Here is a 12,539-nt window from a genome sequence, read left to right as displayed (position 1 = left end):
ACAAAAGGAGCACACCCCACCCCTTCCCAGACCCAGTCACACACCAAAATGATACCAATACTAGTAGCAGTGTTGGGGCTGGAGGACATGATTGCAGTGGATCTCCAGCAACAACAACAGGCAGCACAGAGGAGACGCAAGAGGAGAAGGAGGGTGAGGCAGGTACAGCATGCACAACCAGTGCAGGCAGTTGTACCACACAGGCAGCCCCCAATTCCTCGAATCAGAGCCAGTCCATTCAGCCTAACCCCTGAGCAGATCCACACCCTGTATCGTCTGGACCGGGACACCATCACCACCATTATGGACATGATACATAACAACATTGCCAGCCTCATAGACATCCGTACCGCCACCCCCCCCCTCTACTGAAGGTGGTGTCTGTGCTCCACTTCCTGGCCACAGGCACCTACCAGCACACAGTAGGGCAGATGCACGGCATATCACAACCATTATTCTCACGTACGCTGAACCAAGTGCTCGATGCCCTCCTGAAGCACACAGGCGACCACATATTCCTACCACGGACTGCCCAGGAGATCTCCAACTCCAAAGTTGGCTTCCATTCACAGGCAGGCATCCCATGTTGCATTGGTGCCATCGACTGCACCCATGTTGAATTGGTGGTCCCACATGCCATTGAGGTAGTGTACCGCAACCGTAAGTTATACCACTCCATCAACGTGCAAATGGTATGTGACTCAAACAAGATCATCAAACATTGTTGTGCCCAATTTTCTGGATCAACCCATGCTTTAATGGTCATGCGCAACTCCACGCTACATGGAGCGACGCGCAGGGCAACGATCCTGGCTACTCGCTGAGTTGCATGTCAAGCTCATGGCAGTATGATGTGGGGAGATGATTGGGGGGAAAGATGCATACTTCACCTGGCTGAGATGGGGGGGAGATGCATACGTCACCTGGCTGAGATGGGCTGGGAGAGATGCATACTTCACCTGGCTGAGATGGAGGGGGGGGATGCATACTTCACCTGGCTGAGATGGGGGGGAGGCATACTTCACCTGGCTGTGATGGGGGGGGATATGCATACTTCACCTGGCTGAGATGGGGAGGAGAGATGCATACTTTACCTGGCTGAGATGGGGGAGGGGAGATGCATACTTCACCTGGCTGAGGTGGGGGGGGGGGGAGATGCATACTTCACCTGGCTGAGATCGGGGGGGATACATACTTCACCAGGCTGAGATGGGGGGGGGGGTGCATACTTCACCTCGCTGAGAGTACCTGAGAGGATGGACCATGCTCATACCCCAAAGCAGGCCAAACTAGACCTGACACCTGACACCTAAATGCAAGATGTAAGCTGCCGTACTATGAAAATGAGGCAGTGCTACAACCATTCCATAGCCATCAACATGTACACTGCACATAATCAGACCGTAGCCCCTACAACACAATGCAGCGACATGCAGTTAGTATGATATGATATGATCGTTTATTTATATAGCGCCTATACACAATGGGCCTCATTACACGGTAGGCGGTAAGGGTTTACCGGTACCGGTAAACCCTTACCGCTTTACTATGAGGTCCCTTTGTGGGTTGGGGAATTTAACGCCTGCTTTTTGCAGGCGTTAAAAACCAACCCGCAAAGGGACCAGGGAGCTAATTACGGTACCGCAATTTGCGGTACCGTAATTAGCGCCTTCCCCATTCCCATAGAGCCCAATGGGGCAAAAATGGGAATGGGGAAGGGCAATGGGGGAAGGGGGAATTACCGCCCCACCAACCTTGGAATAGGGCGGTAATTCCCCTTTCCACCAAGGCGGTGCCGGTATTTTACCGGCATGGACCAAGGTGCTTATAGCACCTTGGTCCACCGCCATCCGTGTAATGAGGCCCAATGTGTTTCAAAGCGCTTCAAGGCAAGGGAGGGAACAAGGGAATATACAATGACATTCTTACAGGCCATGAACAGTAAGGATGTGAAATTATCTACCATACTCGGCCTGACGACATTTCAGATAGTGCAAGAGCTATGACATAGATAAGGAAGGGACGGGGAGAGTGGGAAGGAAATGGAAACAGACAGGCGACTACCGTACTAGGCCTAACGACATTTCTGGTAGAGCCGGAGAAAACAAAAGGTGAGAGAGGGGTGCAGGAAGGGAGGGGAGGAACAAAAAAGCGACTATCGTACTAGGCCTGACGACATTTCAGATAGTGCTGGTGGGGGTGGGGTGGGGTGGGAAAAAAACATTAATGGGAGGGTGGAGGAAACAGACGAGGTTGCTATCATATTAGGTCCAGGGACAATTCTGATAGAGTAAGTGCATAGAAGAAAGTAAGGGGAGGAGATAGGAAAAGGGAGAAGGGAAAGGAGGAGAGGACAGATAGTAAGCAGTCAAAAAAGTGGAGAAGCAAGAGTGGAGAGCGAATACAATTGCAGGAGTCAGTAGTAACACATAATGTTGCAATCCAGGATACAAGATGAAGATGAGAACAGCATGATTCAGGGCCACCATGAGTACAAGATGCAAAGGAAGTCCAGCATGAGAGTTGAGAAAGGGTGACGCACCGTGAATGAATGAAGTCCATAAAAGTCAAATCCAGCATTGGCCACAAGACGGTGATGGTGAAACCAGAATGTATCAGGACGGACTCCTAAAGAAGTAGGCTGGAGGAGGTTGAGGGAGAGCAGGGTAGAAGAATCAAGCAAAACAGGCATACTGATGAATGCTGTAACGCTACAATCTACTTTAAAGAACATGCTCCAATACAAAAGTGAACATTCTTTCAAGAGTGCAGGTGATATTAAACATTGCCCATTGCAGCTTTAACGTTGCAACAATATGTTGCACGATTCATATAGGTTGTTATATTTGGTTGATTTATAGTATAAATCAACATAACTATTTCAGGAGAATATTAACACCTACACACAAAGAAATCACAAGCCACTGACCTTTGATCATTTATGATGGATGGCCCCCGCTTAGATACTCACTGGCTCTGACATCAAAAGCTATCTTTCAGACTAGATGCCACATCACTGCCTGTGCTATCATATTGTGTGAAGGGTCACACAATATAACTTCCTAAAGTGATACTGCTTTCGGTGAGGGCGTTGAATTTTGCCTTGTCGGCCCCCTGGGTGAAAAAAGGTAAATGCTTCAGCCCCACATTAAAAAGGTTGGACAAACCCGATTTATCTACCGCACACCGCTACCACCCACAGGCCGTCTCCAGGAGCTCACGTAGCTCTGGAAGAAAGGGGACGTTTGGGGTTTAGTAAGGCTAGGATGAGAGGATAGGTTCAGAACCAGGAGGAGCTGGCGTCTCATTGTGGGAGTTGGTGTGGGAGGCCCAGTGTGTTGTAAACATATAAACATATCGGTAAGACTCGGCTGTGTGCTAGTTTTTTGTGTTAGTGTGCTGTGTTGACTTGATTGCTTGTGTCAGGGAAGTGTTATGGGTATTCCAAGCCCTATATGGGCCCACACTGGTTCCTGCTTTTCATTTAGTGCATTCATTTTCTTGAACCGCCCAGACTACAGGCCTCCCTGATGCAGAGGTAATATGCTTGGTGCCATTGTGTTCTTTTTCTTTTCTATAGGATGCACTCCAGAACTCACCTTCTTCCCTCTTCCAATCTGGGTAAAAGCTCAATAAAGCTCCTAATACGGCAAGTGGCCTGGAACGGCATATAATAAATACATCAAATATGGTCATCTACATACCATGTCGAATGTGTGAACACCTTTGATTTGCGTTATCGGTTGACCCCAAGTAGACCACAGAGGGACAGTTTCCTGCCATGTTTGTTCAGTCATGTTTGAAAAGTATTCTGTCAAAAGCAACTGAATCCGCAACATACATGTGCTGTGTAGAGACACTGCACAGTGTTCCCAGAAAGTGTATTTGGGCCACAGGATTGGCTCATGCTTGACAAGTAAAAAGGCATTGTAATATCGCACATAACACACATGGGACCCCATCTCATGGAGATTCCATAACATCATCAAAAACATCAAGCAACGCATTTTGCGCAAATGTCTGGAGCCTAGTTCTTAACAGTTCTTTATATGTTCTGGACGCAGGATTACTCGGTACAAACAATCTATATTCATCAATCACAGAAAAAGTGTGAACTTGCATTAAATGTCGTAAATGATGGCATCCACCCAGGACCCATGGTTAGAGGAAACATTTGTATGGAGGCTAGAATTCCTGGCTCTTGGAGAATTCTTTTCTCTAACATGTGTGAAGAACTTAAAGGCTTTGGAACAACTTCTTTGCTTGCAAGTGGTGTGGTAAAAAAGTAAATCTTCTATTTTTCGATGAATGATTCAGGGGTTACAATCTGGGCTCAGATAGAAGAGTTTAAAATGAGACCCTTCCGAATTGAATCCTTATACTCACTTGGTAAATTACCTAGATCGGTCAGTAATTTGCAGGCTGTGCTTGCTACCAAAGATGCAGTCACATCAATGATTATAGGTGGGGGAAAGGGACTATATTTATATAAGGAGGCCTCTATTGGCAGAATCCAGGGTTGCAGATTGATAATAAGATGATATATTGGAAAAGTTGGATGAATAAAGGTATATTGCTTATAAAAAGGGATGTCTGGGGTGAGGCGAGAATGTTATAGTTTGAGTTTCTGAATGGGAAGTTGGCCAATGCACATGACCAAATTCCATCATCAAAAAGGACAGTTGTCCATTACTGCGTACAAAGGAGTCACACAAGGGCAAAATACATGAACCTACTCCTACACCAACACAGAGGTCCAGCAGAACAGCATGGCAACATCTGCCGTGGAAAGTGAGATCATCAAGAGTCTGCCATCAACGGTGACAGGATGAAAGCATACAGTTCACTACACATCACCTTGATCATGGGAAGAACCGGCGTGGACAACCACAGTGCATGAGCACTCATAAGGAATAGGACACCCCTGCGCCCACTAGACGATCCCACACACACCTGTCGATCAGATGAATTCACACATTGCAGTTACTTTATGTCGCTCTATTCATGCATTGATATGTGGATGCAAACAGGAAATTAATGCATGCTATTGTGTCATTGATACAGGTCCCATTTGATGTCATCACTTACACATACACTGCATAGATTTTTGCAGCAGCTAGGTTTCCATCAGGTTAGTCCACTACTAGTCTTTTTTAGATACAGACATTGCCATTGGTCAGGCTTTTTTGGTATTTAGATATATATTATTATATATATATATTCTTGTTGCCGATCCACCATGGTCTTGAAGGTTCCCTTTCATCTTGCACGGTTCTCTTTTGGGAGTCACTTACCCTCTTGTTCTGGTTTACACAGCTGTTGTAGCGGGGGCCGTATATGCTTATTTTCACTATGGTATACACGGTTCTTAATTGTTTTTAATAACTTAGGCTGCTAGCAGCAGTCCTTTTTCTCCTTCTTTAATTGTATGTTACAGGCAGTCGGCAAAGACTTTTTCATGTAGTAGCTTATAGTCGCTTTTGCGTACTTGTTTTTCAGAATGGTAACACCCACCTCCTGAGGAAGACGTTCAGTTAACCACTACTACACGTCGAAACCGGTTGAGAGAAAAATTCTACAGGGATGTGATCTTTGCATCTGTTCTTCCTATCCACCCTGACAATAGATTGTTTGTGAATTATTTCTATTGTTTGTAAACACCGCAATAATGTGTGTTATTATGGGGACTAGTTATGAATTCCTCTTCCCCATTGGTTCTTAGCATGTTTTCTGTGTTTTTAGTACTTTGGATGTATGCCACGGTATGATGAGTTGTGTGTGTATGAATGTACTATGTATGTTGAGTATGAGTGATGAAGTTTTAGCCGATTTTCGGCATATTGTTGCTGCTGTTCTGTTATGTTAAAATGATCAGTGTATAATAATTTTGTGTGATTTATTCACTAGTTTTCAATTTTTGTATCACCTTTAATAAATTTGGATACATTTTTTCTAAACATATTTTGCTCTGGACATATCTTTTCTGTTTCTTGATGTTATTATAATACTCTGGTCCAGAGGCTAGAGTTATCCTGCTCTTTTCAGTGTTTGCATTATTTCAGCCCACGGCTGTGCAGGTTATCCTGTTTGTTAAGTAGTTTCTTGTTGTTTGGGTTTGAATTCCCTTTTAATAATTTACTTCAGCTTTGTATTTTTCAGAACCAGATCCGTGACTAGTTTAGTGGAGAGAACCAGATAGACCATGGCTGAATCGGATACTATTTCGTTTACAGAAGCCCAAATAGCCGAGCTTATAGAGGGTCCTTCATTCTTTGATAACTTACAATTACCCAACCAAGAGACTAATATCTCGGGGGACGCGGTCCTTAGACTAAAAAAGAAGCAGTTTCGCACTGAAATGCATGGGCATGTTTTAAAACAATATCTTAAATCCAGTATTATTCCACAGGGTTTACAAGTTAAAATTATCCCGTGCCTATTCCTGGACGACACAGAATATAAGGTAGCATTTAGTCAGGTTGCCACAAAATGCAGCCGTGACCTCCTAGTTCTCACGATTACTACCGCTCAGAGAGTCAGCAAGAAAATTATGGAGACAGTGTTGGAGCAAGAGAAAGCCTTCTTATTAAATCCTCTCATCTCCGAAGCCAAACAAAAACTTGAACAAGTTGAGAAATCTCTTCAAGAATTTAAAAACATCACTATAGAAAAAAAGACCAATAAACTAAAAAAAGATATCTCAATGTTCAAAAAAGAGAGTGTATACCCTTATTTGGCTGAAGATTTTAACTTCCAAACGTTCTGGAAACAATCCAGTATCCAGAATGTGGGGTCGTACAGAAGACGTGGGGTCACCTTTTCTGATACATCTTCCAGTTCCTCTAGCAATGAAGATTCTACTAATTCGAACTTGGGGAACCACCCTTTTCGAGGAAGGGGCGGTCACAGAGGCCGCAGGAACTTCCAACAGGGCAGAGGCCCCCACAGGCAACCTTACTCGCAGGCTTTAAACGCCCCTCCACAAGGTCAGGGGCATCGCGATTTTCAAACCCGCAACCGGTCGTACCGGTGGTGAAAGAGGCCCTTCCTATTTTTAATTTGTCTTCTCGAATTATTTCTGAACCTGAGCTGGCAATCCTAAAACGTGGCCTCTCCTTTGTTCCGACACAGACCCCGAGTGCTATGCACCTTACTAATGAAGTCCAACAATTCCTCCGTAAGATTAGGCTAAGAGCCTTTTTTTCTGACAAAGAAAACACTTCTGAGCTTAATAAGTCAGGTCTGGTCAGACCTTCTTCTTTCACTCCCAATATAGCGGAACTTCCGGCTGAAGTCCTTGTCTTTGAAAAAATTGTGCTCAAAGAACTTGCTAAATGTCTCGAGAATCCCAGAAATAACATGAGGCCCAATCTTCAACTAGCCGAATTTCACGCCATCGAATCTCTCTCACAAGATCCATCCATTGTGATAAAGAGTGCTGATAAAGGCGGAGGTATAGTTGTTTGGGATTCGGGGTCATACGATCAAGAGGTCATTCGACTTCTTAACATTCCAGGCCATTACCGTAAAATGATTGCCGATCCTACTGCTTTGATCAAAAAGAAGATCTCCAGCCTTTCTGAAAAAGCACTTGAAGAGGGAATATTGTCTAAAAAAGAATTTGAGTTTATTAATTTCTCAGAGGAAAGAACTCCTCTTTTTTATATCATCCCCAAGATTCATAAAAACACATCTAACCCGCCTGGTCGTCCAATAGTCTCGGGATGCGGCTCTATTTTAGAGCCGTTATCCAAATACATAGATGTGTTTATTAAACCTTTGGCAATGGCGACGCCTACATTTCTGTTAGATTCTAGGGATGTTATTAATTTGGTGGAAGGCCTTCCATTTGATGCCTCCAAACAGATCTTGGTGGCCTTAGATATAGAGGCTCTTTATACCAATATTCCCCAAGATAAGGCTATTCAGTGCTTACAAATTATGTTGGACCGCCGACCATCTGCACATACGGTTCCCACTAATTTTTTGACCACATGTGTGGAATTGGTTCTTTGTAACAGTTTTTTTAAGTTCAAGGATGATTTTTTCACACAAACTAAAGGCACGTCAATGGGCTGTGCGTTTGCCCCCAACTTGGCTATTATTTTTATGGCCTTGTTTGAAGAGAATTTTGTTCTGAATGATGGTAATCCCTATATTACTAACATCAAGTTATACCGTCGGTATATTGACGACATCTTACTGCTATGGGAGGGTGATATTGCCACACTTGAACTTTTTGTTCAGTGGCTTAATCAAGTAGATATTAATATCAAATTTACCCTGGAACACTCTACCTCCCGTATCGCGTTCCTAGATCTATCGATTTACAGCGAGGATGGGTTCCTGCAGACCGAGCTCTATAGAAAACCCACAGAAAGGAACATGACACTACAGTTTGAAAGCCAACACCCTAAAAGTCTTTTACGTAATCTCCCTTATGGGATGTTTTTACGGTTACGCCGCAATTGTTCCAACCTTATACAATTTAATACTCATGCGGACGTACTACAGACTAGATTGCTAGATCGCGGATACCCGCGTAAACTTATCAAACATTCAAGAAAAAGAGCGCGATATACCAATCGGGATGCCCTTTTAAGACCTAAAAACAAAATTGTGGACAAAGAACAGTTAGTTTGTGTGTCCACTTTTTGCCAACATAGTGAGACAATTAAAGCTATTGTTCTGAAAAATTGGAGGATCCTTAATTCCACAGATCTCCAGTTAGAGAAACCTTTATTTGCTTTTAAAAAAAGCAAAAATTTAGGGCAGAAACTAACCCGGGCCTCCAGACTTCCTGTTCGCATTAACCAGGTCAGAGATACTAACCTGAATCAGGTTAAAGGCCATTATCCGTGCACTTCGTGCGTAGCTTGTAAATTTTCTAAAAAAATTACAGACTTTTCTTACAATGGTAGATCTTGGGCACTACGTACATTCACTACGTGCAAAAGTAAGAATGTTATTTATGCTATCCAGTGCCCGTGTCAGCTTTTGTACGTAGGTAAAACCTCTAGGGAAGTCCATCTACGTATCAATGAGCACCGGTCTAAAATTAGAACACGCAACCTTTCGGCTCCACTAGTGATTCATTGCGTAGAAATGGGACACAACCCAGACTCTTTAATCTGGTTTTGTTTGGAAAAATGTTTTGCTAATAACACAATACAACTGGCTAATAAATTGTCCTACAAGGAACAAATGTGGATGTTTAATTTAAAAACACTCCACAAAGGCCTTAACACATTGGAGTCGTGGGACTTCAATAGTCGCTAGCAAGCTTGTTCTGCATTTCTCTATTTGCCCTCTATGGCTATTATGACTGTTTAGCTATTTAGTTTAATTGACACAATTTAACATCATTTACATTAGATTATCGCCTTTTCAGCCTAAGCTTTCTTACCATCTTTCTTGCCTATCTCTGGTCTATAAACACTCTTTTAGTCATTGTATAGTAGCTCTAGAATTGCTTAGAGATATGGTGCCTGTTATATGGTGCTGGCCTAAATTGGACTACAACTCCCAGAATTCACTTGGTGTGGTGATGGCAGCCCAAAATTTATTTACGCTGCGTTTTATTCTGATGTATATCCATTTCTAGTGTTTATTTATTATTATTTTTTCTATCAGCAGCGGCGTTTTTTTCATCATCATTTCCTTTTAATTTGGGCTGCATTATTTGCGCTTTGTTTTGCTCGTGGAATATCTTTACTGGCAGCACTTGCTGACATGCGCAGTCAGTCTTTAGTTTTGCCTTTAAAAAGACTTTTGTTTACTACTGGCTGTAGCCAGCCACTCCTTGCAGGTCCATACACGCATGCGTAGCGTTTCGAATTTACAACTAGTTTTAAACAAAGAGATTACCATCTGTTCTCCCTCGTTGCTGGACAATTTCATTATACAGCAACCGTTTGGCAGGTAAGCGTGTGGCCAGCCTTCCTGCAATGTTAATAGCTTTTCAGCTACAATCCTCTGTATAATTAACTTTGCAGCGTCGCCCTTTAGACTACTGTTTGTTGCCTTTGAGCTCACTATCACATTTCAATTGTGCGAGCTGCTCCAATTGATATATTTGGCACTTCGTGTGTTTATTTTTAAACATAGCACCGTTTATCTTAAACTGCTGCCATTTGCTTTTAAGTTTACCTTCTCATTTCAATTGTGCTCGTAGCTCCATTTGATTTATTGGGCTTTTCGTGCATTTACATTTAAACACCTTTTGGATCCCCCAGAACGGCGTGGTTGTCTGTAGGCTTCCTCCCATTTTATTGGAGATCTTTTAGATGCATTTTAAGCAGTGCCCTTGCACTTTGGTAAGCCGTGGGTCACTGCTTGCCATTCAACATTGTAATGAAGCTCTTTTGCCACTTTTGTAGTCATCTGCAGACGGCGCTGAAGGCTCAGGCTAAGTTGCGCTGCCTCTTCACTTTTCAAATACATGCAGCGCTGGATCATCTTAAACTGCATGGGGCGCCCTCCAGGTGAGCTATTATTATTATTTTTGCCTTAGTCATAGGCACTCCACTTTGAACCTAGGTCTTTTATTTATCTGACCTAGTGCATTCTGGTCTTGTTTCTGGTTTCAGGTCATGTTTTAGTCCTGAATTGTCTCGCGTGACTGGCCACACTACACTGCATAGATTTTTGCAGCAGCTAGGTTTCCATCAGGTTAGTCCACTACTAGTCTTTTTTAGATACAGACATTGCCATTGGTCAGGCTTTTTTGGTATTTAGATATATATTATTATATATATATATTCTTGTTGCCGATCCACCATGGTCTTGAAGGTTCCCTTTCATCTTGCACGGTTCTCTTTTGGGAGTCACTTACCCTCTTGTTCTGGTTTACACAGCTGTTGTAGCGGGGGCCGTATATGCTTATTTTCACTATGGTATACACGGTTCTTAATTGTTTTTAATAACTTAGGCTGCTAGCAGCAGTCCTTTTTCTCCTTCTTTAATTGTATGTTACAGGCAGTCGGCAAAGACTTTTTCATGTAGTAGCTTATAGTCGCTTTTGCGTACTTGTTTTTCAGAATGGTAACACCCACCTCCTGAGGAAGACGTTCAGTTAACCACTACTACACGTCGAAACCGGTTGAGAGAAAAATTCTACAGGGATGTGATCTTTGCATCTGTTCTTCCTATCCACCCTGACAATAGATTGTTTGTGAATTATTTCTATTGTTTGTAAACACCGCAATAATGTGTGTTATTATGGGGACTAGTTATGAATTCCTCTTCCCCATTGGTTCTTAGCATGTTTTCTGTGTTTTTAGTACTTTGGATGTATGCCACGGTATGATGAGTTGTGTGTGTATGAATGTACTATGTATGTTGAGTATGAGTGATGAAGTTTTAGCCGATTTTCGGCATATTGTTGCTGCTGTTCTGTTATGTTAAAATGATCAGTGTATAATAATTTTGTGTGATTTATTCACTAGTTTTCAATTTTTGTATCACCTTTAATAAATTTGGATACATTTTTTCTAAACATATTTTGCTCTGGACATATCTTTTCTGTTTCTTGATGTTATTATAATACTCTGGTCCAGAGGCTAGAGTTATCCTGCTCTTTTCAGTGTTTGCATTATTTCAGCCCACGGCTGTGCAGGTTATCCTGTTTGTTAAGTAGTTTCTTGTTGTTTGGGTTTGAATTCCCTTTTAATAATTTACTTCAGCTTTGTATTTTTCAGAACCAGATCCGTGACTAGTTTAGTGGAGAGAACCAGATAGACCATGGCTGAATCGGATACTATTTCGTTTACAGAAGCCCAAATAGCCGAGCTTATAGAGGGTCCTTCATTCTTTGATAACTTACAATTACCCAACCAAGAGACTAATATCTCGGGGGACGCGGTCCTTAGACTAAAAAAGAAGCAGTTTCGCACTGAAATGCATGGGCATGTTTTAAAACAATATCTTAAATCCAGTATTATTCCACAGGGTTTACAAGTTAAAATTATCCCGTGCCTATTCCTGGACGACACAGAATATAAGGTAGCATTTAGTCAGGTTGCCACAAAATGCAGCCGTGACCTCCTAGTTCTCACGATTACTACCGCTCAGAGAGTCAGCAAGAAAATTATGGAGACAGTGTTGGAGCAAGAGAAAGCCTTCTTATTAAATCCTCTCATCTCCGAAGCCAAACAAAAACTTGAACAAGTTGAGAAATCTCTTCAAGAATTTAAAAACATCACTATAGAAAAAAAGACCAATAAACTAAAAAAAGATATCTCAATGTTCAAAAAAGAGAGTGTATACCCTTATTTGGCTGAAGATTTTAACTTCCAAACGTTCTGGAAACAATCCAGTATCCAGAATGTGGGGTCGTACAGAAGACGTGGGGTCACCTTTTCTGATACATCTTCCAGTTCCTCTAGCAATGAAGATTCTACTAATTCGAACTTGGGGAACCACCCTTTTCGAGGAAGGGGCGGTCACAGAGGCCGCAGGAACTTCCAACAGGGCAGAGGCCCCCACAGGCAACCTTACTCGCAGGCTTTAAACGCCCCTCCACAAGGTCAGGGGCATCG

At 42.7% G+C, this 12,539-nt stretch overlaps 1 long non-coding RNA gene across 1 annotated transcript; it reads left to right on the top strand.

Annotated features, from left to right (window-relative positions):
• Positions 1-5,094: 5,094 nt before the first annotated feature.
• LOC138473620 (uncharacterized) lies at positions 5,095-5,961 on the top strand. Its single transcript, XR_011268817.1, has 2 exons — positions 5,095-5,131; positions 5,500-5,961. It is a non-coding gene; the product is annotated as an uncharacterized lncRNA (long non-coding RNA).
• Positions 5,962-12,539: the final 6,578 nt, after the last annotated feature.

This window comes from Ambystoma mexicanum, chromosome 8 (genome assembly GCF_040938575.1).
Source record: "Ambystoma mexicanum isolate Mex_15411 chromosome 8, UKY_AmexF1_1, whole genome shotgun sequence".
Taxonomy (NCBI): Eukaryota; Metazoa; Chordata; class Amphibia; order Caudata; family Ambystomatidae; genus Ambystoma; species Ambystoma mexicanum.
This window is presented reverse-complemented; position numbering and strand designations above follow the sequence as displayed.